At 40.2% G+C, this 27737-nt stretch overlaps 1 pseudogene; it reads right to left on the reverse strand.

Annotated features, from left to right (window-relative positions):
- On the reverse strand, positions 1-27503 carry LOC137765862 (uncharacterized; annotated as a pseudogene).
- Positions 27504-27737: the final 234 nt, after the last annotated feature.

Here is a 27737-nt window from a genome sequence, read left to right on the forward strand (position 1 = left end):
TTAGCACTTCTCCGGGGACCAGCCTCTCAGGAGGGGGTGCTTTCCGGATGCAGGGGAAGCCTGGGCTCTGAGAGCAACGGAGGAGGCTAAGGCGTCGCTGTCACCTCCGGCTGCTGCAGTAAAACCCCGAGTCGCGGCGGGGATGGGGAGGAGGGGTGGGGAGGCGCCCTCCCCCTCGCTCGGATCGGAGCCCCGACACTGCCGGAGGGGCACGTACTTCGGTGGTAGTGGTGGGAGCGGGCAGATAAACTGGAGGCGAAGGTGGGAGCCTTGGGGCTTCAGCCTAAGCCAACGTTAACCCGCCTAGGGAAAGCCTGCGCCCAGCATCCATCGATCTGCAGGCTTCGGCAAGGGGGTGAAGCCGGGCGGATGCTGAGGACTGCGGTCTGAAACTCAGCGGCAGGCTGCGAAGTGAGCCCAGGGCTCCGGGCCGGGGCGGCAGTCGGCCCAGCGGGCATCCCACCGCATTCGTCTGTCAAAAACAGAAGAAAGCAAACCCTTTTAGCTTTGGCAGTTAATTTTGGTGCCTTTGAACGTGCAAAACGCCTCTCCCCGCCCCACTCCCTCCATCCAGCATCTTCCCTCCTCCCCGTTGGCTGGGCGGTTAATCGTTGAAAGGCTGGACCCCCTCGGGGAAGCAGATGGAAGGATCGTGCCCAGCGAACTTGTGTGTGCTCACTCACAAGTGAAGAGAATTTGGGCCCGGACTGCGGCAGGAAGGCAAATTGGGGAGAGAGAGCTGGGAGGTTCGTTGCCTACACTCGCGGCGCAGGCTGCCGCGGCTCCCGGACCGGCGACCCCAGCGCTCGCGCTCGGCGCTCAATTATCTTCCCGAGGAGGCGCGGGACCGCGAAGAGCATCTTCCCTGAAAACCAACATCCAGAACACCATCGATTCCTTTTCTACCGAGGACATAGTGCTTAGATTGAACGCCGCGGCTGCTTGCTGAGAGCGCAGAGGACCTTGAGGCTCCCAGCCCCGATATCTGTGTAGCCGAGACTCTGCCCAAGACCTAGTGGGGTCCGGGGCGAAAGAGTCTTTTGATTAATGAGCATTCGGGCAACATCTGCCCGTCAGCCCCCATCGCCTAAGGAGGACACGTTGCACACGTTCGGCCTCATTGTGCTGAAGCGCGAATTTTAGCTGCGGGCAGGTTTCAGCTCACTTCACAACGCGCTTCCAGCAGGTTCGAAGCAGGTTCCAACCCGCCGGTGCAACGAAGAGAGAGACTGGGTGGGGGTTACTGCAAGCCGGAGGAGGTGTCCCCAAAGGAAGCCGAAGGTGGTTGGGGCCAGGGAAGGGAACCAATGGAAACTGAGCACCTTGCAGCATCTGTGTTGGCCGTTTTACATCTTTATCTTTTCTGTATCTTTTATCTAAATAGTAGCAACCTCTGCTAATATTTTTTATTTACCACTTTATGTTGTTCACATTCCTTATCTTCTGGCTTCTCCTGACAAACCTTGTCATGTTGGCAGCACAAGTATGACCACCCCCATTGGGAGATGAGGAAATGGAAACCCTGAAGAGTGACTTGTTCAGGTCACGAAGCCCCTGTTGCGGTGGGGTCAATACTATTTACACTGGTTTTTAGGTCTCATTATTCATTATCTAGTTTTCTTATCAGATTGTGACATGCCTCCCCCCCCCCCATACTCCCCATGATTGTACATTTGTGGAAGTATAGAAATAGGTCTCTTCCTGCCCAAAGTTTGTGAAATGGCTATGAGACCTTGCAATTATTTGAACTGTAGGTGGGGAGAAACTGGTATAGCTTGCAGAAGCATCTAGCCCATTAAAAATAATCTTAAATGACATATGTAATATAACCACACACAGATACACCTTTATGTATAACTTTGCACCCCCAAATGGAGAATAGGTGTTTTTTTTTTATTATTACAAACAGAACATTCTCAAAACTTAACTAGATCACAAAATAAAGATTGACACTTTTTTTTTTAGATGGACACATTTTAAGTGGCAGAAATCATACACAGCTCATCTCCCCCTGATTGACATAGCACAGTTGGAAATTTAAGAATACTTTAAACGTAGGTTAAAGGGAAGCACAAATGGGAAGCTACAAACTTTTTAGAAACAGAAGAAAAACAAAAATCCTACGTAAAATTGGAAGAGTATAGAAAAGCCATACAACGTTCAATGCATTTATTGCAAAGCAATGTACAAACCAAGAAGCTTAGAAGAAATTACAAAAAAATTGTGTTAACTCATGTTAAAAATAAAAGCAGAAATTAATGAAATAGAAAAATAAAAAACAAGGAGAATTGATCAATGAAATAAACTTATCTATTGAAAAGATCAAGAAAAAATCAAGAAACAAAGGTACAAGCAACATTAGAAAAGAAAGGTGGTATAGGGGGTTCCCTGGTGGCGCAGTGGTTGAGAATCTGCCTGCCAGTGCAGGGGACACGGGTTCGAGCCCTGGTCTGGGAAGATCCCACATGCCGCGGAGCAACTAGGCCCGTGAGCCACAATTGCTGAGCCTGCGCGTCTGGAGCCTGTGCTCCGCAACAAGAGAGGCCGCGATAGTTAGAGGCCCGCGCACCACGATGAAGAGTGGCCCCCACTTGCCGCAACTAGAGAAAGCCCTCGCACAGAAACGAAGACCCAACACAGCCATAAATAAATAAATAAATAAAATTAAAAAAAAAAAAGCAAATAATTAAAAAAAAAAAGTGGTATATAACCACAGATGAGTTGGATATTCAAAACAAAAAAAAGATAATGTTTTTTGCCCACAGAGAGGATCCTCCCTTTGTGCTGATAACTAGAAATAGTAAGATAACAAATGGTTAAGACATACCACAGCTTATGGAAAGGGGAATAAGATTTGAAGAAGCAGGCAAAATTGTTTAGAATGTAAGAATGTAAGAATATAAAGTGATTCTAATTGTATCAGCTGAACATTTGGAACCAGGCCTTTCATCATCATTATCATAAAGCAGCTGTTGAATAACTAAAGGACACATGCTTGCTGGAGTAGAAAACTTTATAAAGTAAGAAAAGTTAAAAGTAATAAAAGACTATATGCTCTCAAGGTAACCTGGGAGGTTTGAGGACAGATATTACAGGGAAGGGAATAGGATCACTTTGTAAAAGCTGTATTTATGACCCAGAAAGTTTGTTTGGAATGTCTCTGGAGTTCAGAACACCAGGAAGTAGAAAGGACATGATGTGAGAATCCACTGAAAATGACCAGCCTGAAAATGGTCTTACCTCCAGGGGACCAAAATTAATAGCCTGAAATGTGAGTTTCCTCAAGCTCCAAACCTGCCCAGGGTGGCATGGTAGAAAGAGTATGTACTTTGGGGCAAAGTCTGGTTCTACTAACATCTTTTCTACTAAGAAACTGTAGTCTGAGACAATTTGTCTATTATTTCTATACCTTAGTTTTCTCATCTATGAAGTGGAAATAATATTACCTTCGTGGGGTTCTTCTGAAAAATTAAAAGAGCCACTGTTTACAAAGTAACTGTATAGTTCTCTATCTCACCCGCTCCCTACTCCTCCCCTCCCTCCCCCGATTCCTCCTTCTCTAAACACCATCTTTCAGGATCTTCTCTTCTGTCCATTGACATTTCTCCTATTTTGTCAGTAGGACTCTACCTTCCTTCCCTTCCTTTCAGCGACCCAGCTACCTCCTCCATGACTTTTTAGCAATTAGGAATCCAAACATCATGACTGAGTACCTTTGGAATGCTTTGGAGAGACACCCCTGAATCTAAAAATACTCAGCCCCTCTCTTATAAAGTGAATGGTAAAAGCAGGATTGCCCTTCCTCCCTCCCTTCCCCCTCCCTCCCTCCCTCCCTCCCTCTCTTCCTTCCTTCCTTCCATCCTTCCTTCCTTCCTTCCTTCCTTATTTCCTAATTCATATATTTTTTGAGTTCCTATGTGGCTGTGTTCTAGCAGAACGAGTGTCATTGCTCCAAATCACTGATTATAATTTAACAGAGATGCAATGCTTAGGCTGAAGTCTTTAATGGAAAGACCCTAACATTTAACCATTCTTACTTTTAATATTAGAATAAAGATCATAATAGTAATGAGAGTCAGTAGTTTATTCTAAAAATTGGAAAAGCAGTATTTCATTAAGGAACTAATTGTCCCATTAATCATTAACAAACATATGAGATGTATCATAATAGGCACAATTCTTGACGTTAAAAGCTGTTCTTAGCAATAAAGAGACCCCAAGAGAACAACACAGAAATTCCCAGAGCAGCAGTAAGACCAGTTTAACAAAGATTTTCTGAAGAATTTATTCTAAAGCAGCCTCAAACACTGCCTTTTTCATACAATGTCCAAAGTGCATCTACATCTATTTGGACAAGACAGAGAAGACGATGGAAGATCAGAGGAATCAAGAGAAAAGAATAAGGCTCCAACTAACTATATCAGCAATATCTCCCTTTATGTATTAACTCTTATTCTCTTCTATTGATCTTATTATCAGGAGGGGGAAAAGAAAGAAAAGCAGTAACAGATGTGAGTATTTAAAAGCAAGAACAGAAATTTGAAGCAAATTTTATTTACTTCTTTCTGGTTTGCTTTCACTACGTGCAGATTAACACTTCCTTATTTTTTTTTTTAAACCTTGTTAGATTAGCACTACTTATTTTTATGATGGAGTGACAAAAAAAGTGTTGCCTTTCATTTCAGTAAACAATGTTGCCCTCCATAAGCCACTGGAGCTGCCCCACTGATGCGCCCTGAGGGGAATTCAGGATGGAGAAAAACAGGATGCTGGCTCTAGATAATTAAGATGCATATTAAAGAAATAATTTCAGTGAGCCCAGACTCCTGCATCTTCCTGTACATAGAAAAGCACTAGGATCATTAACTTGAGAAGTCTGGGGTTTTTTTGTCTTTTTTTTTTTTTTTGATTAGCAGTAACCTTTTGATGTTCTACTACTTGTTTTTTCCCAGCAAAAACTCCTATATATCCTGGCTCCTCACTTACCTCTTTGGAACATTTCTTCAGAGCTATCTGAGAGGTTGTCTACCCAGGCTATAGTCCTCAGTACAGTCACTGAATAAAACATAACTTGCAAATTTTAGGTTGTGTGTTTCTTGTTTTTTTTTTTTTTCCTGTTGACAGTGGCATAAAATGTTATTATTCTCCCAGAGTAGAACTCTTCATAACACTCAATAGATTTGTAAAGATATTTGAAAAGATTGTCACATGTTCATGGAACTTACATATTTTAGTCTTCGCTGAGTCACCAACTAGCTATATACCTTTGGCTAAGTCCCTTTAGTAATTTTATATTTATTTATTTATGTTTTTCAGAATAAGTGGATAATTCTGTTTTCCTGTAAAATGGAAAATATTTTTTCCCCCTCCTGGCTATGTTGTTACAAAGATGCACCAGATATCCTTCATTATCCTATCATTTCTTTTGTTTCAGTTTCCCTCTATCAACATAGAATTTTATTTTCTTCATTAATTAGGCCTGTTAGGTTAGAAACAAACAAACAAACAAAGTAGGAAAGTTGTATGGCTGGGGTCTTTGAGCTGTCTGCCAAACTTCAAAAGAAGAAGAAGAATGACGATAATGACTATCATTTATTGAACTACAACCACCAAGGTTTTCCATAATCATCTCTTTTTCTTGCTACAAGTTTGCAAGGTAGGAGCTTTTATTTTATTTTTATAGACAGTAAACCAAGAATCAGAGAGGTGGTAACTTTTTTTAGGTGACACTTAACCTGCTGTATTGTGCAGGTTAAGAGAAGAGATGTTGGAGCCAAACCTCCCATATTTAAATCCCAACGTGACCACTTTCGTGAATGAGGAGAGCTAACTTAAATCTCTCTAAAGCCTCAGTTTCCTCATCTGCCATAAAGGATAATAACCATGTTGAATTATTTATGTTAATATCCAAAAAGCATGTAGAAGAGAAAATGTCCCATAAGTGTTCACTACTATTGTCTGGAGAGTTCAATGAGATTATAATTCATGTAAATCAGTTCAGTGTCTGGCCCTTAGACAATGCTTAATATGACAATTTCACTTTAAAAATATTTTATTTTTATAACATATATAGTTTTAAAATAGTCTGTCAGAGATATGATTAGTCCCTCCCTCCTTCCCTTTACCCCTCCCTTCCCCCACGATTCTTCCTCCCTATCTTCTCCTCGTCCTCCCTTTTTGTGCCAATAACTATGATCACTCAACTGTATTGTCTATGAACTATTTTTTTTTTTTCAGAGAGACCCATTGTTTACCCTAATGTTTCAGACCAACATAAAACATACTTTAATTCAGTATCACATATTCAGGAACAGAACTCTTTACTTCCCCATCTTTTTAAAAGACTTTTGCTAAAACAGTAGTTGATAAAAAAATAAGAATGTTCAGGTTTAGAAAGTAGAAATTAGCTTAAAGATGAAAACTTCCTATTTTTGAGAAAGATTGATGGATTAAATATAATAATGAGAACTCTCAGTATCTCAGATACGGATTGGTCTAAAGTGGCTGTATTAGCCGGGGTTCTCCAAGAAACAGAACCAATTATCTATCTATCTATCTATCTACATATCTATTGAGATATTTATTATAAGAAATTGGCTCAAATCTAAGGTTGGCAAGCTGGAGACCCAGGAGAGCTGATGATGTAAATTCCAGTCCAAAAGCTGGCAGGCTTGAGACTCCAAAAGACTTGAATTTTAGTTCAAGTCTGAAGGCAGGAAAAGATCCACCTGCAGCTCAAGCTGTCAGGTAGGAGGAGTTTTACCTCTTACTCAGACTTTTTGTTCTATTGGGTCTTCAACTAACTGGATGAGCCTTCAAAAGAATCCACTATAGGGAGGGCAATCTTCTTTACTCAGTCTATAGATTCTAAGGTTAATCTCACCCTGAAACACCCTCACTCATAGACACACTCATAATAATGTTTGAACAAATTTCTGGGCATCCCATGGCGAAGCCAAGTTGATACATAAAATTGATCGTCACAGTGGACAAAAATTTTGATTGATCCAACCATTTTGCTTTGGATTTTGACATGTGACTGCATCTCTCCCAGAACAAACTTACTTCACCCTTCCTTTGCTAAGGGATTTATTGCTTCTTTTAAGGCTTTTGATTTGACTTCTTTTCTTATCCTTAATCAGTTTGAGTAAGACTCTTCAGCTATAATGAATAGCTATGTAATGAGAAAGGGAGGACTCCAGCCCCATCATTGCCTGCCCCCATTGAGTGAGTTGTCTCCCATCTTCAACAAAACTGCTTTCTCTGACTCAAATCATAGCTGCTCTAATGTTGTGACATTTTTCTGTGGAGAATTTGGCGTTCATTGTGAAGTTATTTTTAATTACTGTGAAATTAAATTTTGGGGCCAGGATTGTATTGGGGATAAAGAGAACAAATGCAGAGTGAAAATAAGGCAACAAGAAAATGCAGATGTCAAGAGTAAACAACAGGAAAAGAAGCTTATGGAAACACAGTGGCAACTGGAAATGAAGCCGTGGTCCTTTTTGGGTCATCTGTCCCAGTCTCTAATATCTAATCTAGTGACCTGTATTTGAAATTTGTATGACAGCTTTATGCGAGGCATCAGGAGAATTTGGTGAAGGATCTCACAAACCATGTATTAATCAACCAAGAAATTTTTCCCAGCAGGACTAGACTTTTAAATATCAGGCAGATACAGCATGCCATTACCTGTGTAAATTAAAACAGAAGCTCACCATAACTAGCCACCAAAAGTTTACATTGACCACTTCATCTTTTTATTTTTTAAATGGCTGTCATTTTCTTCTACCTATTATTTTTTTAAAAAACAGCATTATTGAGATATAATTCACATACATTTAATTCACTCATTTATAAGATGCAGTTCAGTGGTTTTTAGTGTGTTCACAGAGTTGTGCAACCATCATCACTACCTAATTCCAGAATATTTTCATTACCCCAAGAAGAAATTTCATATTTATTAGCAGGCATGTCCCATTTCCTCACCCCCACCTCCAGCCCTAGGCAACTACTACTCAACTTTCTGTCTCTATAGGTTTGCCTATTCTGGACATTTCATATAAGTGGAATCATACAATATGTGGTCTTTTGTGAATGGTTACTTTTATTTGGCATAACATTTTTAAGGTTCACTCATGTTGTAGCATTGTTACTGAGTCTAAGCTCATACTGCTCGCGGCACGACAGGCTATTACTTGTGAGACGAGTTGCTAGGGCAAGGAATAACGGTTTTTTTTTTTTTTTTTAATTTTATTTATTTATTTATTTATGGCTGTGTTGGGTCTTCGTTTCTGTGCGAGGGCTTTCTCTAGTTGCGGCAAGCGGGGGCCACTCTTCATCGCGGTGCGCGGGCCTCTCACTGTTGCGGCCTCTCTTGTTGCGGAGCACAGGCTCCAGACGCGCAGGCTCAGCAGTTGTGGCTCATGGGCCCAGTTGCTCCGCGGCATGCGGGATCTTCCCAGACCAGGGCTCGAAGCCGCGTCCCCTGCATTGGCAGGCAGATTCTCAACCACTGCGCCACCAGGGAAGCCCGGAATAACGGTTTTATTCGGAAAGCCAGCTAACCAAGAAGATGGTGGGCTCGTGCCCCAAAGAACCATATTGCCTGAGTTAGAATTCAGGCTCCTTTTATACTAAAAGGGGAGGGGGTAAAGTCAAACACTTCCTGGTTCCCATAGGCCTCCAAAGGGGATGTGTTCATTTCTCCCTCCCTGCAGTCATTCACAGCTGGACCTGGTCAGGATGTTTCCTGTGAGCTAAACAAAGGTATTTTAGCTTAATGCTCATTACGGAGGGAGCAGGGTTCCCAGCGATGGACCATTATGTATAATTTAAGCTTATAGGCAACATCCCTATTAACTTGTAATAGAATACAAAAGGTTCTCCCCTATTACAGCATGTATCAGTTATCCATTCATTTTTATTGCTGAATAATATTCTGTTGTGTGACTATTCCACATTTTATTTATCCATTCATCATTTGATGGGCGTTTGAGTTGTTTCTACTTTTGGGGTATTGTGAACGTTTTTGTACACATTTTTTGGTGGATGTATGTTTTTATTTCTCTTTTGTATAAACCTAGGAGTGGAATGACTGGGTCATAACTCTGTTTAACTTTTTGAAGTACTGCAAAGCTATTTTCTAAGGTGGGTGCACAGTTTTACATTCCCATCAGTAATGTATGAGGGTTCCAATTTTTTTCACATCCTGGCCAACACTTGTTATTGTTTGTCTTTGTGATTTTAGCCATTCTGGTGGGTGTGAAGTGGCATCTCATTGTGGTTTTGATTTGCATTTCCTTAACGAATAATGATACTAAGCAGTTTTTCATAAATTTATTCATTATTTGACATCTTTAGACAAATGTATATTCAATTTTTTGCCCATCTTTTAAATTTGTTTATTTAATTGTATCTTTTTATTGTTGAGTTGGATATAACTCCTTTGTCTGTATATAATTTGAAAACATTTTCTCCCATGCAGTGGGTTGTCTTTTCACTTTCTTTTTTCTTATTTTATTTTATTTATTTTAACATCTTTATTGGAGTGTAATTGCTTTACAATGTTGTGTTAGTTTCTGCTGTATAACAAAGTGAATCAGCTATATGTATACATATCTCCCCATATCCCCTCCCTCTTGCGTCTCCCTCCCCCCTCCCTATCCCACCCCTCTAGGTGGTCACAAAGCACCTTCACTTTCTTAATGGTGTTCTTTGAAGCATGAAGGTTTTTTTAATAATTTGATGAAGTCTAATTTATCTTTTTTTCTTTGATCTCTTGTTCTTTTGGTGTTGTATGTAAGAAACCATTGCTAACCCAAGGTCATGAATATTTACTCTTATGTTTTCTTCTGGGATTTTTAGAATTTTAGATTTTACATTTAGGTGTATGATCCATTTTGAATTAATTTTTGGGCATGGTGTGAGGTAGGTATCCAAATTCATTCTTTTGCATGTGGATATCAAGTTGTCCCAGCACCATTTGTTGAAAAGACTGTCTTTTCCGCATTGAATTTTCTTAGCACCCTTGCCAAAATCAATTGATCATTTGTATGGACTGAATCTTTGTGTCCCCCAACATTCATAATGTGAAATCTAATCCCCAGTGTGATGGTATTTGGAATTAGGGACTTTGGGAGGTGATTAGGGCAAGAGGTAGTACCCTCATGAATGGGATTAGTGCCCTTATAAAAAGAGACCAGAGAGCTAGGTAGCTGTTTTTTCACTCTGTGAGAACACAGTAAGAAGTCAGCAGTCTGCAATCTGGAAGAGGGCCCTTTTAAGAACTCAACCATAGTAATACCCTGATCTTGGACGTCAGCCTCCAGAACAGGGAGAAATAAATTTCTCTTGTTTATAGGCCACCTAGTTTATGATATTTTTGTTATAGCAGCCCAAACTGACAACATAAATGTAAGGGATTATTACTGTACACTCAATTCTATTCCTTTGATCAATATATATAGCCTTATGCTATATCATACTGTTTTGATTACTGTAGGTTTACTGTAAAAGACTTTAAATTTGGGAACTATTGGTTTTCCTGTTTTGTTCTTCTCTTTTAAGATTGTTTTGACTATTCTGGATCCCTTGCATTTTCATACGAATTTTAGAAGCAGATTGTCAATTTCTGTGAAAAAGGCAGCTAAAATTTTGATAGGGATTTTATATCCCTTTCTACAGATTGATATGTCAATTTGGGGAGTAAGCCATCTTAACAATATTAAGACTTCTGATCCATGAACATGAGCTGTCTTTCCATTTATTTAGATCTTCTATAATTTTTTCCAACAATGTCTTGTAATCTTCAGTGTACACGTCTTGCACTTCTTTTATTAAACTCTTATTCTAAACCCAAATATCCAGGAATTATGTATTGGTTAACCCAGCATCCTTCCTACCTGGCTTAGTGTCTTGCATTACGGTTGTCCATCCCTGTGCTTATTGAAGTAAATTGAGAAAATACATTTTATACTTATAGAAAGTTCACAATATTTTTCCTTTTTATTACAGCATCCCATTAAGAAAACAGAACAAGTATAACCCCATTTAATAAGAAAGTTAACTGATGGACATATTAAGGCCAAGGAGGTTAATTGGCATGGCCAAAGATACTCGGTCCATGTCAAATATAAAATTAAAGCACAATTCAACATTTTCCTCTAGTATTGTATTAATTCTGAAAGCTTTTAGACCAAGAAGCATATTGAGAAGTTCAGGGGAAAATGGGGGATAGCACTAAGTGATTTTTATTGAATTACATTAAAAATGTACATTGTCATATCATCCAGCTCCTTTAGGGCTAAAATAAGGTTTCACTCTGGGGTGTATTTCTTTCTTGAACTTTTAATTTTATTTATTTATTTATTTATTTATTTATTTATTTATTTATTTATTTATTTATTTATTTATGGCTGTGTCGGGTCTTCGTTTCTGTGTGAGGGCTTTCTCTAGTTGCGGCAAGTGGGGGCCACTCTTCATCGCGGTGCGCGGGCCTCTCACTATCGTGGCCTCTCCTGTTGCGGAGCACAGGCTCCAGACGCGCAGGCTCAGTAATTGTGGCTCACGGGCCTAGTCACTCCACGGCATGTGGGATCTTCCCAGACCAGGGCTCGAACCCGCGTCCCCTGCATTGGCAGGCAGATTCTCAACCACTGCGCCACCAGGGAAGCCCTTGAACTTTTAAATTAACAAAGTGTTTGCAAAAGGTCTTACAGTTATTTTCATGCCACATTTCAATGACTCACTGATGTGAGGATACAAAAACCTTGACTTAATGAAAGTTAAAGTCTAACTACCACAGATGGAGTTAAAGATGTGTCAAACCTTGTAGACTCTCTCTTCTGCTTACATTTCAAAGGTACAGATCTCTTTTACGAGTTGACACCTCCTAGAATGGTCTCTGATTCAGGCTTTAGAATTGAGCATCCAGTTAAGTGTATGGTTGAGCATCTGATAAAGAAGCTTGTGATGGGATGAAACAGGTATTAAATTACTGTGATTGAAATGAGAGCAGTGTATGGGTATCTAGCATTTATTGGGAACACCTACCAATCAGGAAGACATCGTCAAGGTCAGGCAAATGGACCAAGAGAAGGGTACTAGCCTTGGCTACATGTTACTGATGTCACAACTCTCATTAGGAAGGGGAAAAAAGGCCCACTGAGAGTTTCTTGATGATAAAAACAGGAGGTGCATTAAGAGGAATGCCTGATATCAAGAGTATCAGACATTGTGACCTAGAAGAAACCATCGAGATTGACTGATGCTTTTCAGGTCTGAACTGGATGGATAATGATGGCTGCCTGGACCCCAAATGAAGAAATTTTAATTATAAATGGTTAAAAAAGAAATGACTTTATATTCCAGGAAGTATTCCCCGAGGTAGTCAGTAAAAATAATAGGATTTTTCTTCTCTGTAGGAAAATGTAAGCAGAGGGACAGGAGGTGTTCTGAAATGGGAGTTAAACACAAAAGAACTTGTAGATGAAGATGTGAGTTGAGTTGCTCTTAACCACATACCTGTTATCTATCAATTGTTTAAGAGTCAAACCAGTGAATATAAAGGAAAGGTAAACATTTAATGAAGGCCATGAAATAGACCCTCGGCAAATGTGGATGTAACACTTTTAGTTCTGCTATGTTCAGATCATTCTAGCGGTCCATGAAATTTGCAATTTTGCTGAGCCACAAGCTTGACTTCTGAATTTGAGGTTGGAACGAAAGAGCAAGTTGCTTGTTAGGAAGGGACCTATCTAGTAAATAAGAGGTAATATTTTAAAAGTTGTTGTTTTGGTTTGTTTTAATTTTTAATTTGCCAGCAGCTCTGGCAAAAATAGGTAGGGGGTAACATGAATATTTGCAGTAAAGTATTTGAATTACTTGGGTTTTATTTCATGTTAAACTTATCCTTCATTAACATAGATAATCACATTTCTTTGGAGGAGATGGAGTGGTTCCACATTTCTATTTAGGAGTTTCTTAGAGATCACAAATAGTAGGAAGGGGAACACTTTTGTCATGAACCTGCATTTCCATAGTAAGCATCAACGTTTAATTCAGGAGAAAATTAAATAAAAATTGCAAGAGTTTATTTTTTTATCTTAGTTTCAAGTAAGCTCATCATTCCTTAAAAAAAAAAGAGAATCTGATTATTGTTGTTGCTAAAGAAGTTGAGATACAATTTTGAGTAATAGGTTATCTAGGCATTTTCCTCATGCTGTTGTGTGAGTAATGTAGAACCAATTCCAGGTTATAAGGGTGAAAGTTATTTTTACTGCAGTGACTGTGTGCATGTCACACAATTTTGTGGAGGGTATCCTCAGAAGTCTCTTTGAGAGGTCTTTGGAAACTGCAAACCTAAACTTAAGTCCTTCTAAGGACTAAGGATATTTGAGGTCCCAGGGGAGTAGAGCCAGAGTGGGGCTCATTGAATTTAGCAAGAAAGGACCTGATTTGGGGAAATAAAGCACAGAACTGTGAATTTGGACCCATGGTAGGATCTGATAGTAGCTCTGAAGCTGCAGGGAATCTTGGAGCACAGATTTTTGTTCTTTCATGTATGTAAGCAGGACAAATCTTTTCAGTCAGCAATATATCAGCATTTGTGTCTTCCCATTTTGCTCTGAGGCTGCCTCTAAGTTTAGAAGCTGCAGAGGCAAGAAGATACTATCCTTTCCCCGTTTGCCCCCCTCTCTGCAGGCATTTGAGGGATAAACAAATGAAAAAATGTGAAGCCCTCCTTCTGATTTTGAAATCAATGATGACAAAGGAAGGAGCAATTAAGAGGTAGATCAAGAGCTGAAACAAAATGAGCCCTGGGGATCTATCTTTACTTTTGAAAAATATATTAAGACAAACTATGTTTTTGCCTTTTCTGCTTCAGGATTTCATTCTTCACACTGAAACAATATAGTGGTTTGAGTCACTGTATCTCAGTAATGGTGCATTTTATTTGCCCCAAGTCTTCTATAGTGGGATTTTTCTTTCACCATGCCTTTTATTTTTAAAGTTTTTAAATTCAGTGATTGGCTTTACAGGTATTCAAGCATTCCTAGATGCATATCCTCTTGCAGTGTGTACTCCTCCAGGTCTGCAAAAATCATGATTTTCCTGATTCAAAGATCTAAATACATGGAAAGACATCTTATTCCATGGATCAGAAGACTTAATATTGTTAAGATGGCTTACTCCCCAAACCGATTTACAGATTCAATCTGTAGAAAGGGATAGCAATCCCTATTGAAATCTTAGTTGCCTTTTTCACAGAAATTGACAAGCTGATTCTAAAATTCACATGAAAATGCAAGGGATCCAGCATAGTCAAAACAATTTTAAAGAGGAAGAACAAAATTGGAAATCCAAAACTTCCCAATTTCAAAACTTATTACATTAAAGCTACAGATAATTTAAAGGCTGTCTTTCATGGAGGCATAGAACAAGGCTTTTTTTGGTCATAGATTTCAAGAAAATTTCAAAACCTTGAAGTTTTAATCAAGACTGAAGCTCATTAAAAAAAGCTGAGGTATTCTTAAGGGAGAAGTATAAAATTTTCCAAGCAACGACTGTAACACTGAAGACTTCAATTCTATATTATGGCCACTAGAGGAGAGAGGGGGAAAGAAGGGAAACAAGGATGGGGCCGTTGAAAAGATGAGGAGAGATGCAAGCAGAGAGTTCTCCACTCGAATGGAAAGAAGAATAAAAAATGGCTCATCTAGCGAGAGAGACAGGACAGAGAGTGAGAGATGGGAGGGAGAATTTAATGGCAAATGTGCTCAAGTATTACTCTGCTTTTTAACCATCCTGGTAAACAATACTGTATGGAGGATGATTTTTGACCTCCTATACCTCTTGTGAATGATGGGGTGACCATCCTAACCCTCCCTATATCCTTTAAAAATATCACTTGCAGCCCTTTTGGTTGACTTTTTTTTCTTTTTTTCGTCCATGGGAAAGTAATCAACATCCTTTGAAATGCCTGTCCTCTCCAGCTATCTCAAATAGTATTCTGACTTGACTGGGAAATATTTTTCCTACTCTTATCTACTAAAGCTAATGTTTATTTTCTTCAATTCTAGTCACCTAACACATATTCAAGGCATGTGTTAGAAATTTACTTTTCAACTTAGCTGTTGGATCATTTAATTTAAACACAAAAGTTGCCTGATCAGCTTACTGTTGGTTTCAGTAGATATTTGGATATCTAGATTACCCAGATGTCTGAAAGTTAGTGCCTGTTGTTGTGCTGAATAAGATGATGCTTGTAGGAGAGTCTTTCCCATTGCCTTGCACATAGCAGGTGCTCAGTGGTTGTTTTCTTCCTTAATAGTGAAATTTATAATGGAAGTTTTTTTTTTTTTTAAGTGGCAAAATTGCAATCTAAAGTTAAACGGGTTAACTAAGGCTTCAATTTTCTTTCTGAGTAGATTTCATGTTCATGTATACAGATAGCCTTGTTAGGATCCAACTAAAATTAAAAATTCAAAAAATTTCACAACACTAATTTAAAGTTTCATGTTTTCATCCATGGCTTAACGCACTTTAAGTTTCCTCTGACTGTTTTAAAATGTTCCTTTGGTATCTCTAGCAAGTGTTTTAGGTATAAAACACAGTCCTTTCTGATCTCAAGCCCAATCTGAGGATTGTGGGATCCTCAGCGATTGAACAAGTCATTTAGGGTTATTCTGGAAAGTTACAAACTGTTATTACAGCTATGAATACCTATGATGGTCTCATTCACTCATTAATTTATCCAATTAATATTTATTGAGAACTTATGTCCAGCTGTGCCCACTCTGGCATACAGTGGTGACAAACAGGCTGATTTCCTCCCTTCACGGAGTTTTATTTTTGTGACGTAAATTAGTTGAGCAGTTTTGACTCCCTTCCAAGCCTGTTTTAGATACCATAGTTTTGAAGGATTTATTTTAAACAATAATCCTATCATTGAAGAATAGGTCAGGAAGCCAGGTAAAGTTGCTCTGAATGAGAAGTCTTGAAGATCTCTGTCTTCACCTTTTTTTTTTCCCAAAATTTTTTCCCAAAATTTTATTTTGAAAAATTTGAAATCAGCAGACAAGTTGCAAGAGTCATATAATTAATACTCATAAGCCCTTCAATTCACCAATTGTTGACATGTCTTCACCTTTTTTTTTTTTAATTAATTAATTTATTTTTGGCTGCGTTGGGCCTTCGTTGCTGTGCGTGGGCTTTCTCTAGTTGTGCTGAGTAGGGGCTCCTCTTCGTTGCGGTGCACATGCTTCTCATTGCAGTGGCTTCTCTTGTTGCAGAGCATGGGCTCTAGGCGCTCAGGCTTCAGTAGTTGTGGCCCGTGGGCTCAGTAGTTGTGGCGCACGGGCTTAGTTGCTCCGCGGCATGTGGGATCTTCCCTGACCAGGGATCGAACCCGTGTCCCCTGCATTGGCAGGGGGATTCTTAACCACTGCGCCACCAGGGAAGTCCATGTCTTCACCTTTTTGACGACTGTCATACTTACATCTCCTAAGAGTATTGTAGGCAAGAATCTTACAACATAGGCTGATGAGAAGTTAAATCAAACGGTTTCTAAGGCCCCTTTCAGCCTAGGATTTGGTGAATTGGTGATAAAGCAGGGAAGAGGGATCTCTCCAAAATGACCCCAGAAAAACACAGAACCCCCCTAGAATGTGCCACTTAATTCTATGTAAATGTAGTAAGCTCTAATGAGCAACTCTGGGCTATGTCTATCGCACTATTGACCCTTGCTCATCCTTTATCATTTTGAGCAAAGAAAGTCTGGAGACTAATGGAAAAACATTATAGAGCTTTTATTGATCTCTGCTGCTCACCGTGAACTGGAGCTAGAGACTTGTTAAGCTAAATGAGCTCAACTGAGACTCTGGCTGTCAACGTTTACACAGAACCTGTGCATTAGCCTCTGGGTCTGCAGGGGTTTTCTTCTGACCAGGCATAAACATTGCACATGGAAAATTTTGACCTGGGATTTCTGGTAGTCATTAAGAAAAATAAAGTATGACCTTTTATTTTTTAGTGAAATATAGCAACTTTTGTTGTGTGTATTTCAGAAATAGATATGTTTAGAATTTATTATTACAAAGTGTTTTTCTACTTTAACATTTGGTAGCATTTCCTCATGGTTAGTAAGTAAAATTATAACCTTGTGCTTTGTTGAGTGGGCAGTGTTAATCTCACTTCAGTGTCCTTTGTGGTTGGAGATACTTAAGCAGAGGCTTGGGAGGGATTAATATTACAGGGCAGTGATTTTCAAAGTGTGGTCTTTAGACCGGGAGCATTAGCCTCACGTGGGGACTTGTTAGAAATTCCCCCTGCTCTGGGTGGTTCTGATGCATGCTAAAATTTGAGAACCCTGTAATAGGAATATGAGCCTTATATCAGTACTTCTGTAGCAAGAAGAAGAAGGAGAGTATCAGAAGCCCCTGGGTTTCTTCTTTTCTCAAGCTCACAGTCTCTCTTCCTTTGTCCCTCCTTCTACTCCCATTGTTGCACAGTGAGCTATTACTCTGAGAATCTGACACACTCTTTGGAGGCTTTGGGGTGAATCTTTGGACTAGAATGAAATTTTCTAGGAGATGGTCAATCATGATGGTGTCATGTCCTGACCTTGTGACCTTTTCAGGATTTATAAAGTTCTGTTGTCTTTGCATTTACCATAGATACACTGATAGCCCCAACTGCTACTATGAGTTAGACAGAAATAGTAGATGTACGTTGTTTTACAATCTTGAACTTGCTTCTGGTTGCCGACCTTTCCTAGAAAAGTTGAAAATGTTCTACTCTTTTCTGAAATAAAGGTTTGAGTACTATTGTATAATGCCTTGCACTTTGGGTTTCTCACCCATTGAGAAAAGACAGTGCAATGGTTGGGCTGATCATGTGGCCTTTGAATCCAGGCTGCTTGGGCACAAATCCTGGCTCTGCTACTTGCTCCATGTGTGACCTTGGGAAAGCCCTTATCCTCCTCTTGGTCAGTTTCTTCATTTGTAAATCAAGCTGGTAATAATGTCTCCCTTTTACTAAGTTTTAAGCATTTAATGCCTTAATACATGTTAACTTCCTGACACTTGATAAATACTCAATAAACATTAGATATTACTACTATGACTATTGTGTAATGAGAAAATTACCTACAACTGAGAAGATAACTAATTAGAACAATAAGTGTGACTGGAAAATATATATAATCTGTCAGGATAAAGTAAAGAAGCTATAGAGTCAGACACACACAGGTTTGATTTCTTGGTATGTGTCTTCTGGCAAGTAATTTAGTCACACCCAAGCCTGGATTTTCTTATCTCTGAAATGGAGATAATGCTTTCTGCTTTGCAGGGCTGTTGTGAGCAGAATCAAGAACATTTTGGAAGAGGCTGGTATACTCAATACAAATGGCATTATTCTTTTTATTGCTGCCTGCTTTTCTCGAGCTAAATTTTAAATAGCAACTTCCCTTTCCTATGGAAATGTAGGGAGTCTGATTTAGAGGAAATGTGTATGTGCTGTGGAATGGCCCATATGCCACTTTGCTATTAGAATATGACTCATTATTTCTAAACTTAGTGTTGCTGTATTTGTATGCTATTTGCTTTTCTCAGAAATCCCTATGTTCAGATCCAATCATAAACTTTGGATAATAAAAGAGAGTAACCTCAATTAAGTGCATTTTTTTGGAGCCACCGCACGTCACTCATATGAGGTTGTCCGACCAAGCCATCACGTAAAGGGGACTAGTATTCTGGTAAAGCAACTGCGGAATTCTACATTTGTACAAAGCTCTTTTATTTACAAAGGTTTTAAAATTGTATTATGTTTTCTATTGAGGTACACTTTACATATGGTGACAAGTGTAGATCTTAAGTCTGCATTCAATCATTCTTGACGAATGCATACACTTCTCCTATCAAATGTATAGAACATTTCCATCACCCCAGGAAGTCTCCTCATGCCCCTTCTCAGTCAATTCCCCATGCAACCACTATCCTAATTTCTATCCTTATTGGTTAGCTTCTTTTGCTGGAAAACTTCATATAAATTGAATCATGCAGTCTTTTACGTCTGTCTTTTTTTCCCTGTAGTATAATGTTTTTGAGAGTCATGTGTTGCTGCATGTGTAAATAATTTGTTCTTTTTTGTTGCTGAATAATATTCTATTGTGTGGCTATGTCTCTGTTTATCCACTTGCCTGTTGAGGAACACCTAGGCTGCTCCCACTACTTCTTTTCGTCATCAATGTAATGATGTTGAATAAGCAGAAGGTTCTAATATCTCCATTTTCCAGTCTAGAAAGCTGGAGCTCAGAGAAATGAGGCAATGTAAGTTCTCACTGCGGGCAAATGCTGAATCCAGGAGGAGAATCTGGTCTTCTGGTTCCAGGGCCTCTGTTTTCTTTCCATTTTCCAAGGCCAGTTTGTTTCTGGCCTTTACCTGGAGTTCTGCCCTATCTGACTCCAGGATGCCGTCTAACTCTGCCTCATCTTTGAGAAAGACTCAGAATGTCAACATTCAGGAATTCAGCCCTACTCTGAGGTAGCCCTTGGCAAAGCTTTAGTTTCTCAGGTGGAGCGAATGGATTTTTGAGGCTGGCCCAAGTGTTGAAGCAGAGCAGGGGATCTGGATGGCATTGGGTTAGATTACAGATCTTCAGATCTTTTCAGATGTTCTGAAGGTGCTCTAGGAGAGAAGCTTTGTCTTCCGGAGTGCAAGAGGGAAAAAAGGATGGGCATGGAGTAGGACAGGCCTCTGTTAAACGCCAGCTCTACCACACACACTAGCTGTGGGAGCTCAGGCAACTCCATCTGTAAAGTTTCTCCATCTGAGTCTGTTTCTCCATCTGGAAAGAGGTATTTTAATGCTTCCCTCCCGGGTCCCAGTGAGGCAGTTCGTGACATAGAACCTGCTCTTTCTGTGCTGTATTAAGCTTAAGGGAGTGTTACAGTGCGCTGTTGACCTTGCTGTGGGATTTCCATGTATGGAAGAACTAATCCTCCCCTTTATCTCTGAAGACACTAATTCATAATTTATAGACTCTGAATAGAGTTAAGAAAGTTTACTTGTCAATAAAGTCCTCACAGAAATAAAGCAAGGGAGGGGCACAGAGGGACTCGTTTGCTTTAAGAGATCTGGGAAAATGAATACAGCAAAATGTGTGCCATGAACACAGTCTTTTCTCACTCCTTCTCGAGAAGAATGCAGACGTCTTCAGGAGGAAGCCCCTTGTTCAGGATGATGCTGATTAGGCTGCATGGGTAAAGAAGGCCTGTAGGAAAAACAAAAGGAGAAAGCATTTTACTCTCAGGCTCCATGACCCCATTCCTGCCCTGTTATGGATTCAGCAATGTCTCTGGGTCTCCATCTCTCCACATATGACCCTTAAAGAGCACTCTGATATACACCTCAGGATTGATGTGAAATTTGATGAGTTCAGTTTTCCAATAATTTACGTGGAGGCAAAGATTTTGGTAAAAAAATTTATCTGTATACTACGTAATTTGAGCTTAAGTGTGCTGTCGGAGAAAACCTTACAAGCTATGAGAAAATTTGATATGTGATCACTTAATAGTAGGATATATTAAACTTCGGTCATAGCAAAGATTGGGAGGAGAACCTAGGGTTGGACAATTAGCTTGGTTATTAAGAGTGTCTGAGGAAATTTCAGTCTGTGACATACTGAACTTGTTTTCAACCAAGATTGAAAAAAGCTGGTCTCAAGTGATCCAGCGAGGCCTTGCTGCTCTGCAGGGCACCCTTGCTTCCCAGCGCTTACCTTTGTTTCCCTTCATATTCCCAAGGAAAGGACACTCTTCTTTTTTTTTTTAATTAATTAATTTATTTATGGCTGTGTTGGGTCTTCGTTTCTGTGCGAGGGCTTTCTCCAGTTGCGGCAAGCAGGGGCGACTCTTCATCGCGGTGCGCGGGCCTCTCACTATCGCGGCCTCTCTTGTTGCGGAGCACAGGCTCCAGACGCGCAGGCTCAGTAATTGTGGCGCTCGGGCCCAGCCGCTCTGCAGCATGTGGGATCTTCCCAGACCAGGGCTCGAACCCGTGTCCCCTGCATTGGCAGGCAGATTCTCAACCACTGCGCCACCAGAGAAGCCCCAAGGACACTCTTCTAAAGGCTCAGGGCTTGTGCTTGGAGAGGAAAAACAGTCCTAATAGTCTGGAAATCAGAGCACTTGCAAAGTATTTATGCAGGAAACTGAATGATATGCTTCATTTATGGCTTTCCATAATTGGCATTTAAACACAGTCATTCTGCTGGCTCAGCTTTATAATGTAACAGATCCCTTGTGTGTAGGAGGAAGAAAGAATGAATATGCCTCTAAAAATGGGGTGCCTTTTTTCATGAAGAATACTTGAGAGGAAAGAGATGGCCATAAGGCAAAGATGAAATAAGTTAAAAGAGGTAAGCATAGGATAGAGAAGAAGACATCCCATGAGGTGAATGTTTCTGTGGCAATTGTTTGGTTTGGGCTTTTCATTGGAGAACATTTTCTTTCAGAATTTATACTATTTTATGTGTTACTTTCAAGTGTATTGCATAATTTCCTATTTATTTATATATCTGTCTCCCTTCTAGGCATAAAGGAAAAGACACTTTGAATTTCAGGTGATGATAGGCATACAGTTTAGCCACTTATTTAAAAGGTAACATTTACTGAGTGCTTTTTTAATGTACCAGGCACTGAAATAATCACTTGTATATGTATTGCTTTATATGATTCTCATAACAATCATATGAGAAAAGTATAATTATTATTATCACATTAGAGATGAGGAAACCAAAGGCAAGAAAAGTTGCCAAGTTTAGGCAATTGTAAGTAGCACATGTCAAAGCCAGAGTGTTTAGCTATGGTTTTATACTGTATTGAACTTCTTGATGGTGGAAGTCGCATCTCAGCCCTCTTGATATCTTCAGCACTCAGCTGTGTCTATAATATAATGTTTGTTGAATGATTTACAGAACCCAAACATCTTTAAAGGGACTTTTGCAAAACGATGGGTATCCTTAGATCTTTTTTCTCACCATGAACATTAAATAGGTGGAGATTATTAAGGGAAAATTTGGAATCCCTTTCGGAAATGGTAGCTTTGAGTTGCCAATTAGACACCCAAATGTGAATGTTGGTTAAATAGTAGTATTTATGGGGCCAGAGCTTAGGGGAGAAATCAGGGCTGAAGATGAAAATATGATTGTCTTCAGTGAATAGATAGCATCTAAAATCATGGGCCTGGGAATTTCCTGGTGGTCCAGTGGTTAGGACTCCGTGCTTCCACTGCAGGGGGCATGGGTTCAATCCCTGGTCGAGGAACTAAGATCCTGCAAGCCGTGTGGCATGGCCAAAAAAACCACAAAAAGAAACAAACAAAAACCCCACCATGGACCTAGATGAGATTTATGGTGGGGTGGGTGGGGTGGAAGAGAAGAGGACTGAAAGCTTAGTCCTGGGCTTCTATAATTAGCAGCTGGGTATAGAAGAAGAAAAACTGAGTTGGAACGGGAAAACTAGGAGTGAGGGGCCATGGATGCTAAGAGAAGAAAGTGATCCGGGAAGATGAGCGTGGACAGCTGTGTCACAGTGCGGTTGGATGAGGACAAAGAAGTGACCACTGGGTTCGGCGTGGCTGAAAGTCCTTGATAAGAGCTGTTTCATGGGCACGGTGGGGATGAAAGATGGGTAGAGTGGTTGGAGAGAGAATGGAAAGCAAAGGTTGGTCAATTCTTTAAAGTTTTACTGTAAGAGCTGAGAGACGGGGCAAAAGCTGAATGGGGACATAAGGTCAAGGGAGAGATTTTCAAAAAAAATAGGTGAGTAGTGAGGTCTATTTTATGCTCAAGGAAATGAGCTAGTAATGAGGGAGAAACTGAAGATGCAGGAGAGAGAGGGGAGAATCACTGGAGTGATTAAGAGGCAAAGAGGCGAGGGAAGCAGAGCTCCAACGGAGCGTCTCCCACGTTCCAGGAGGGAAGGCAGGATATGCGGTGCTGATGGCAACATTCCTCCTTTACCTTCATATTATTAGACTCTCAGGAGCTGGTGGATTTCACAAATGCTAACTGATATACGTGTGTTCTTACGGATAAATATATACACAGAAAATATTCAGTCGGAAGCTGGTGTGAGAATCAGGCAAAATTTCACAGTCAAAGGCGATTTCATTATCAGACCTACATTTAATATTGAACTTTAAACTTCTTGCTATTTTCTAGGGCTGTTATCTCAGATTAAAGGAAGAAATCTGCTGTAAAAGTAAATGCAACAAAATCATAAATGGTAAAATGTGAAAGTTTTCAAATCAAGAATCATGTCTTCTGTTTTTGCTCAAAGAATTTAAATCTTTGCAGAAATAATGGGAATACTGGTGTCTGTGATCAATTGTAACCTCTATGTACTGAGAACCTACCCTATTCCTGGCACTTTTCAAACATTCTTGCTGGTTTATACAACGAAGCAAAGTGGTTTTATTATGGTTTGACAAGTGAGAAAACTGCCAGTGAGGTTCTGCAGGGTTTAATGATTTGCTCAAGGTCACCCAGCTGGTAAGGCGAGATTTAAATTAAAGCTCATTCTGGATTCAGAGTTGCTCTCCCTCACACACTGTCTTGATATAGTGAATGTTTTGATATAAGTAATATCCCTGTTTAACATGGGAAAAACATTAGGCTCAAAATACTCCTATTGTTCTTCTAGTCTGGTGTATAGGTATGGCGAAAAGGAAGGAAGGAAGAAAGGCAGGCAGGCAAGAAGGAGGAAAATCTATGTAAAACTAGAGAGAGTAGTATCATCAACCCTCATATCCCATGTTCCAGCTTCAACAGGGGTTGACTCCTGGGCAATCTTGTTTCATCTCTATCTAATCATATTTTCTCTCCCCTGACACTAGGTTGTTTTGAAGCAAATCCCAGACATTACATCATGTCATTCATTAGTATTTCACTGTATATTTCTAAAAGATAAAGATTATTTTTAAAATGTGACTTCAGTGCCATTACCACATGTTAAAAAAATTAACAATAATTCCTTAGATTTGCCAAATATCCAGTCAGTATTCAAATCACCCCAACTGTCTCATGAATGATGTTACAGTCAGCTGACTCCATCCAAGCAAGGGCTGTACAGTGTCACTGGTTGAATGGTTTCTGAAGTCTCTGTTTCTACAGCCTCCTCTTTCCTCCCCCTTGTAATCTGTTTGTTATCTGTCCTATAGAGTTTCCACATTCTGGCTTTTGCTGATTTCATCAGTAGGCTTTGGTTTAACATGTTTCCCTGACTTGATGTTTCTTGGAAATTGATTACTAATACTTGATAAAATTCAGCAGTATGAAAGCAAGCCATATACCATATAGCTCAATATTTATTTATTTATTTATTTATTTATTTATTTATTTATTTATTTCTGTATAATAAAGTGTTATTTTATTAAAGCTAGACTCTATTATAAATATAAGTAATAATATATGCTTTGGAAATATTTTTCCATAAAAGCCTGATTTAAGATGCCAGTAGCAATAATGCCTCAATTATCTTACAAATTAACACATTTATAATTTTATAGAATAAAATCTTTAAAGTAGTAGTTACAAATGTAAGTCAATCTCAGAGTAGCAAACACCTTTTAACATATATTTTTGGCTTCTCAATATTTAAAGTCATAAACTAAGCTAGTTTAAAGTTATAAACTAAGTTATAAACTACGTCAGCTGGCCATTCCCACCCACGGTTCCTCTCCTCCTGGAGCTGAAGGAACCTCGTGTTCCTGGGATCCAGCTTGCCCTGTAAGCACCTGAGTGGCTGCCAGGATCTGCTGGGGCAGGGCAGGGTGGAGTCAGGTACACTGGGGTTGCAGCTCCTGGCTGAGGCTGAATCCACCTGCACCTGAGTGGGGACTAAGTGGGTCAAATTCCCCAGGGAGCCGAGGGAGCAGGTCACCCTTTCCCACACTATGCTTCTCCAACTCAGGATTTCCAGGCACTTTAAACACCTCCCAAAATTATGCCTTCAAGTAGAGGGGTGGTGGGAGCACAGTAGTCTGGGGAAACCAGTCTGCTGAGACCACCACTTCTGTCGATGCTCTGCTCTTTTTCTGTTCAGTGTGGGCACTGTTGGCTGTTGCTCTCCTCCCTCTCTCCTCCCAGTCATCCTAGAGCTGCCCCTGCCCTGTGAACACTTCTGCATGGGGGATGGAGGCCTGCTCTGCTCTGGACCTCATTAAGGGTCTTTCTAAGCTGTGTGACTCTGTAGCTGTTTCCTGCTGAAGACACCCTGCTATTATACCCAAGCTCAGCCAGCTGCAACAAGGCCCAGAAATCAGTCACAAGAACTGCTAAACTCTGGGAAAATTGTATGCCCACTTTACTTAAATGCCACAGAGGACAGATTTGAATAATTTTATGTTTAACCTTTTGAATCCATCATCTCTAGCATCAAAAAGCCATACAGTTTGAACCAGATATTCTCATTTCAGGTGAAGAGATACAAAACCACTCTTCCATCTAGATTTATCTGTGGTTACTATGGAGATGATTTCCCTTGTGTCAAGATTTACACAGACACTTTAGAGGGACAAAACATTTGGGCTACTGTGTTCTTTAAAGGCCTTGAGAGGTGGGAGACACCAAAAACAGCCAATGTGTACAAACCTTGAATCTGAGCTGCTGATGTTTTAGTTGGGACGCGTCACTGACTCACAGACGGTGAGGGGGGCAGACTGTGTCCTGCAGGTAATGGTGTCCATCTTCACAGGTAGTTAACCTCAACATATACCACTGTCAGCTCTGATGTGGTCACTCGGTTCATAGCTTGCTCTTTGATTTCAGAGAATTATTGATTTTATAACGGGTAGCCTATAGGCTCAGAATTATAAAGCACGTATAAGCTCCACTGAAAGTAAATATAGGGGAAAAGGAAGGGAATTTTAAAATGGTACTGATACCCAGCAAGTCGGAGTTTTGGGTCTCACTGAGTGGTCCCGGATTGTTTCTTTCATCCTGAGGCATATGAGTCATTAGGCTGGCCTGGATGTATCCATCAAGGTTCCAGAGCTTTTCCCTGGAGAGCATTCAAGAGCCAATATACTTACCTTCCTCTCCCTGCTCCCTCAATCTCTTTCACATGCACCCAAACAGCCCAGCACTAAATTTATGTTTAGTCCCCTGTTTAAGTGAAAATCTTGTGCCAAATTTATGTTCTACTGCATAATGTTTTGGTGTGTTTTAATATGACTATTTCAAATCAATAAATTACCCCGACTCTTCAAATAAAATAGATGCTCCAGAATAATGTGCCCTGCTCCCCGTGGCTCTGAGTACAGTGTAGCGTATGGCCCATCCTCCTAGTGGTGCACAAAATTCCATCTGGGAAATAGTGGGGAAGGACGCTTTTTGCTAAAAGCTGTGAAGGATCAGTGCCTCTGGCTCTCTGTGTTGTTTGATACTGCATTTGCAATGGTGTTCTTTAAGCTGTGTGTTCTCCTTGACAATGCAGCTAGAAAGGGGAGCATAATAAATAATTCACACCTTATTATTCACTAGCAGTGGCTAGTGATAGCTCAAAGAGAACATGCATTTAAATAATGACAGTTGTATAATAATTGGTTACGGGGGAATCATGAATGAAAATTGAGTGGCAGCTCTATATTTTAGAGATGGGGAAACCAAAATAATTACCTGTAAGTCATGGAACTAGTTGATGAACTCCTAGGGAGTCTGGACCTCGTTTCGTTATTTTTGGCTTCTTAATGCCTAGCACGTAGAAAGTACTAAATAAAAGCTCGTTAAATGGACAACTGAAGAAAGTAGGATTCAGTCTTAAGGCCACTGTGATTTCCGTTTGGGGGAACCAGAGGTTCTTGGTGCCTTAGGGACAGATTTACTTTAACTCAAAGAGGATTTCTGCTCCTAGTACCACTCCTCTACCTGGAACTAGGGATTGAAATTTCACCTTTACTGCATTTATCCATTCTGTGTCCTGTCCTGTGGCTTCTTCCTTTGCAAAGCCTTCCTATTTCTTAATTTTTTTCTGCCCTTCTCTGGCTCAGGCCCTAGTGCTTTCCCTGCTGGAGAATTACAATAGCCTTCCAGCTGGCCTTTCTGCTTTCAGACACTTCCCTTGCAAATATCCTGGTAGGCTGTCTATAGGGTAGTATTATCAACTCACACATCGTTCGTGCTACCCCTTGCCTAAAAACCTTTATCAATGGCCTGTGAAAGACCCATCGAGTTCAGTTGAACTTCTTTCCTTGGTGTTGAAAAACTTCCCCCTCTCACCTAACCTACTTTTGGGGCTTATCTACAAGGCCACTGACATAAAACCCACATCCTTGACAATCTAGTTGTTTTACAACATTTCCTCATGCCTGAGGACATGGTACGAGAACATCTTGTTAACTTTTGAGGTTACCTTTGACACTTGATGGTTATCGGCTTGAGGATGGGGGGATGTGTCTTGTGCATCTTTGAATTTATTTCCCAACACAGCAAATACCATGGTGGAGATGCCCACCAGAGATGCTAAATTCAGCTTCTCTGTGGGTCCTACAGCAGGAGTCAGTAGGTGGGACTTGGACGTGGAGGATTGTCCCTGTGCCCCTGATGCTGGGGCACAGGGTAAGGGGATGTGAAAAAGGGAGCAAAACCCCCTGAAAGCGATGGGCAAGATTGGGAGAGCTGGTGCTGATGGTGCCTTTTACCTGTTTGAACTTCCCAGAAGAGTTGGATCACT

The sequence above is a fragment of the Eschrichtius robustus genome, chromosome 6 (genome assembly GCF_028021215.1).
Source record: "Eschrichtius robustus isolate mEscRob2 chromosome 6, mEscRob2.pri, whole genome shotgun sequence".
NCBI lineage: Eukaryota > Metazoa > Chordata > Mammalia > Artiodactyla > Eschrichtiidae > Eschrichtius > Eschrichtius robustus.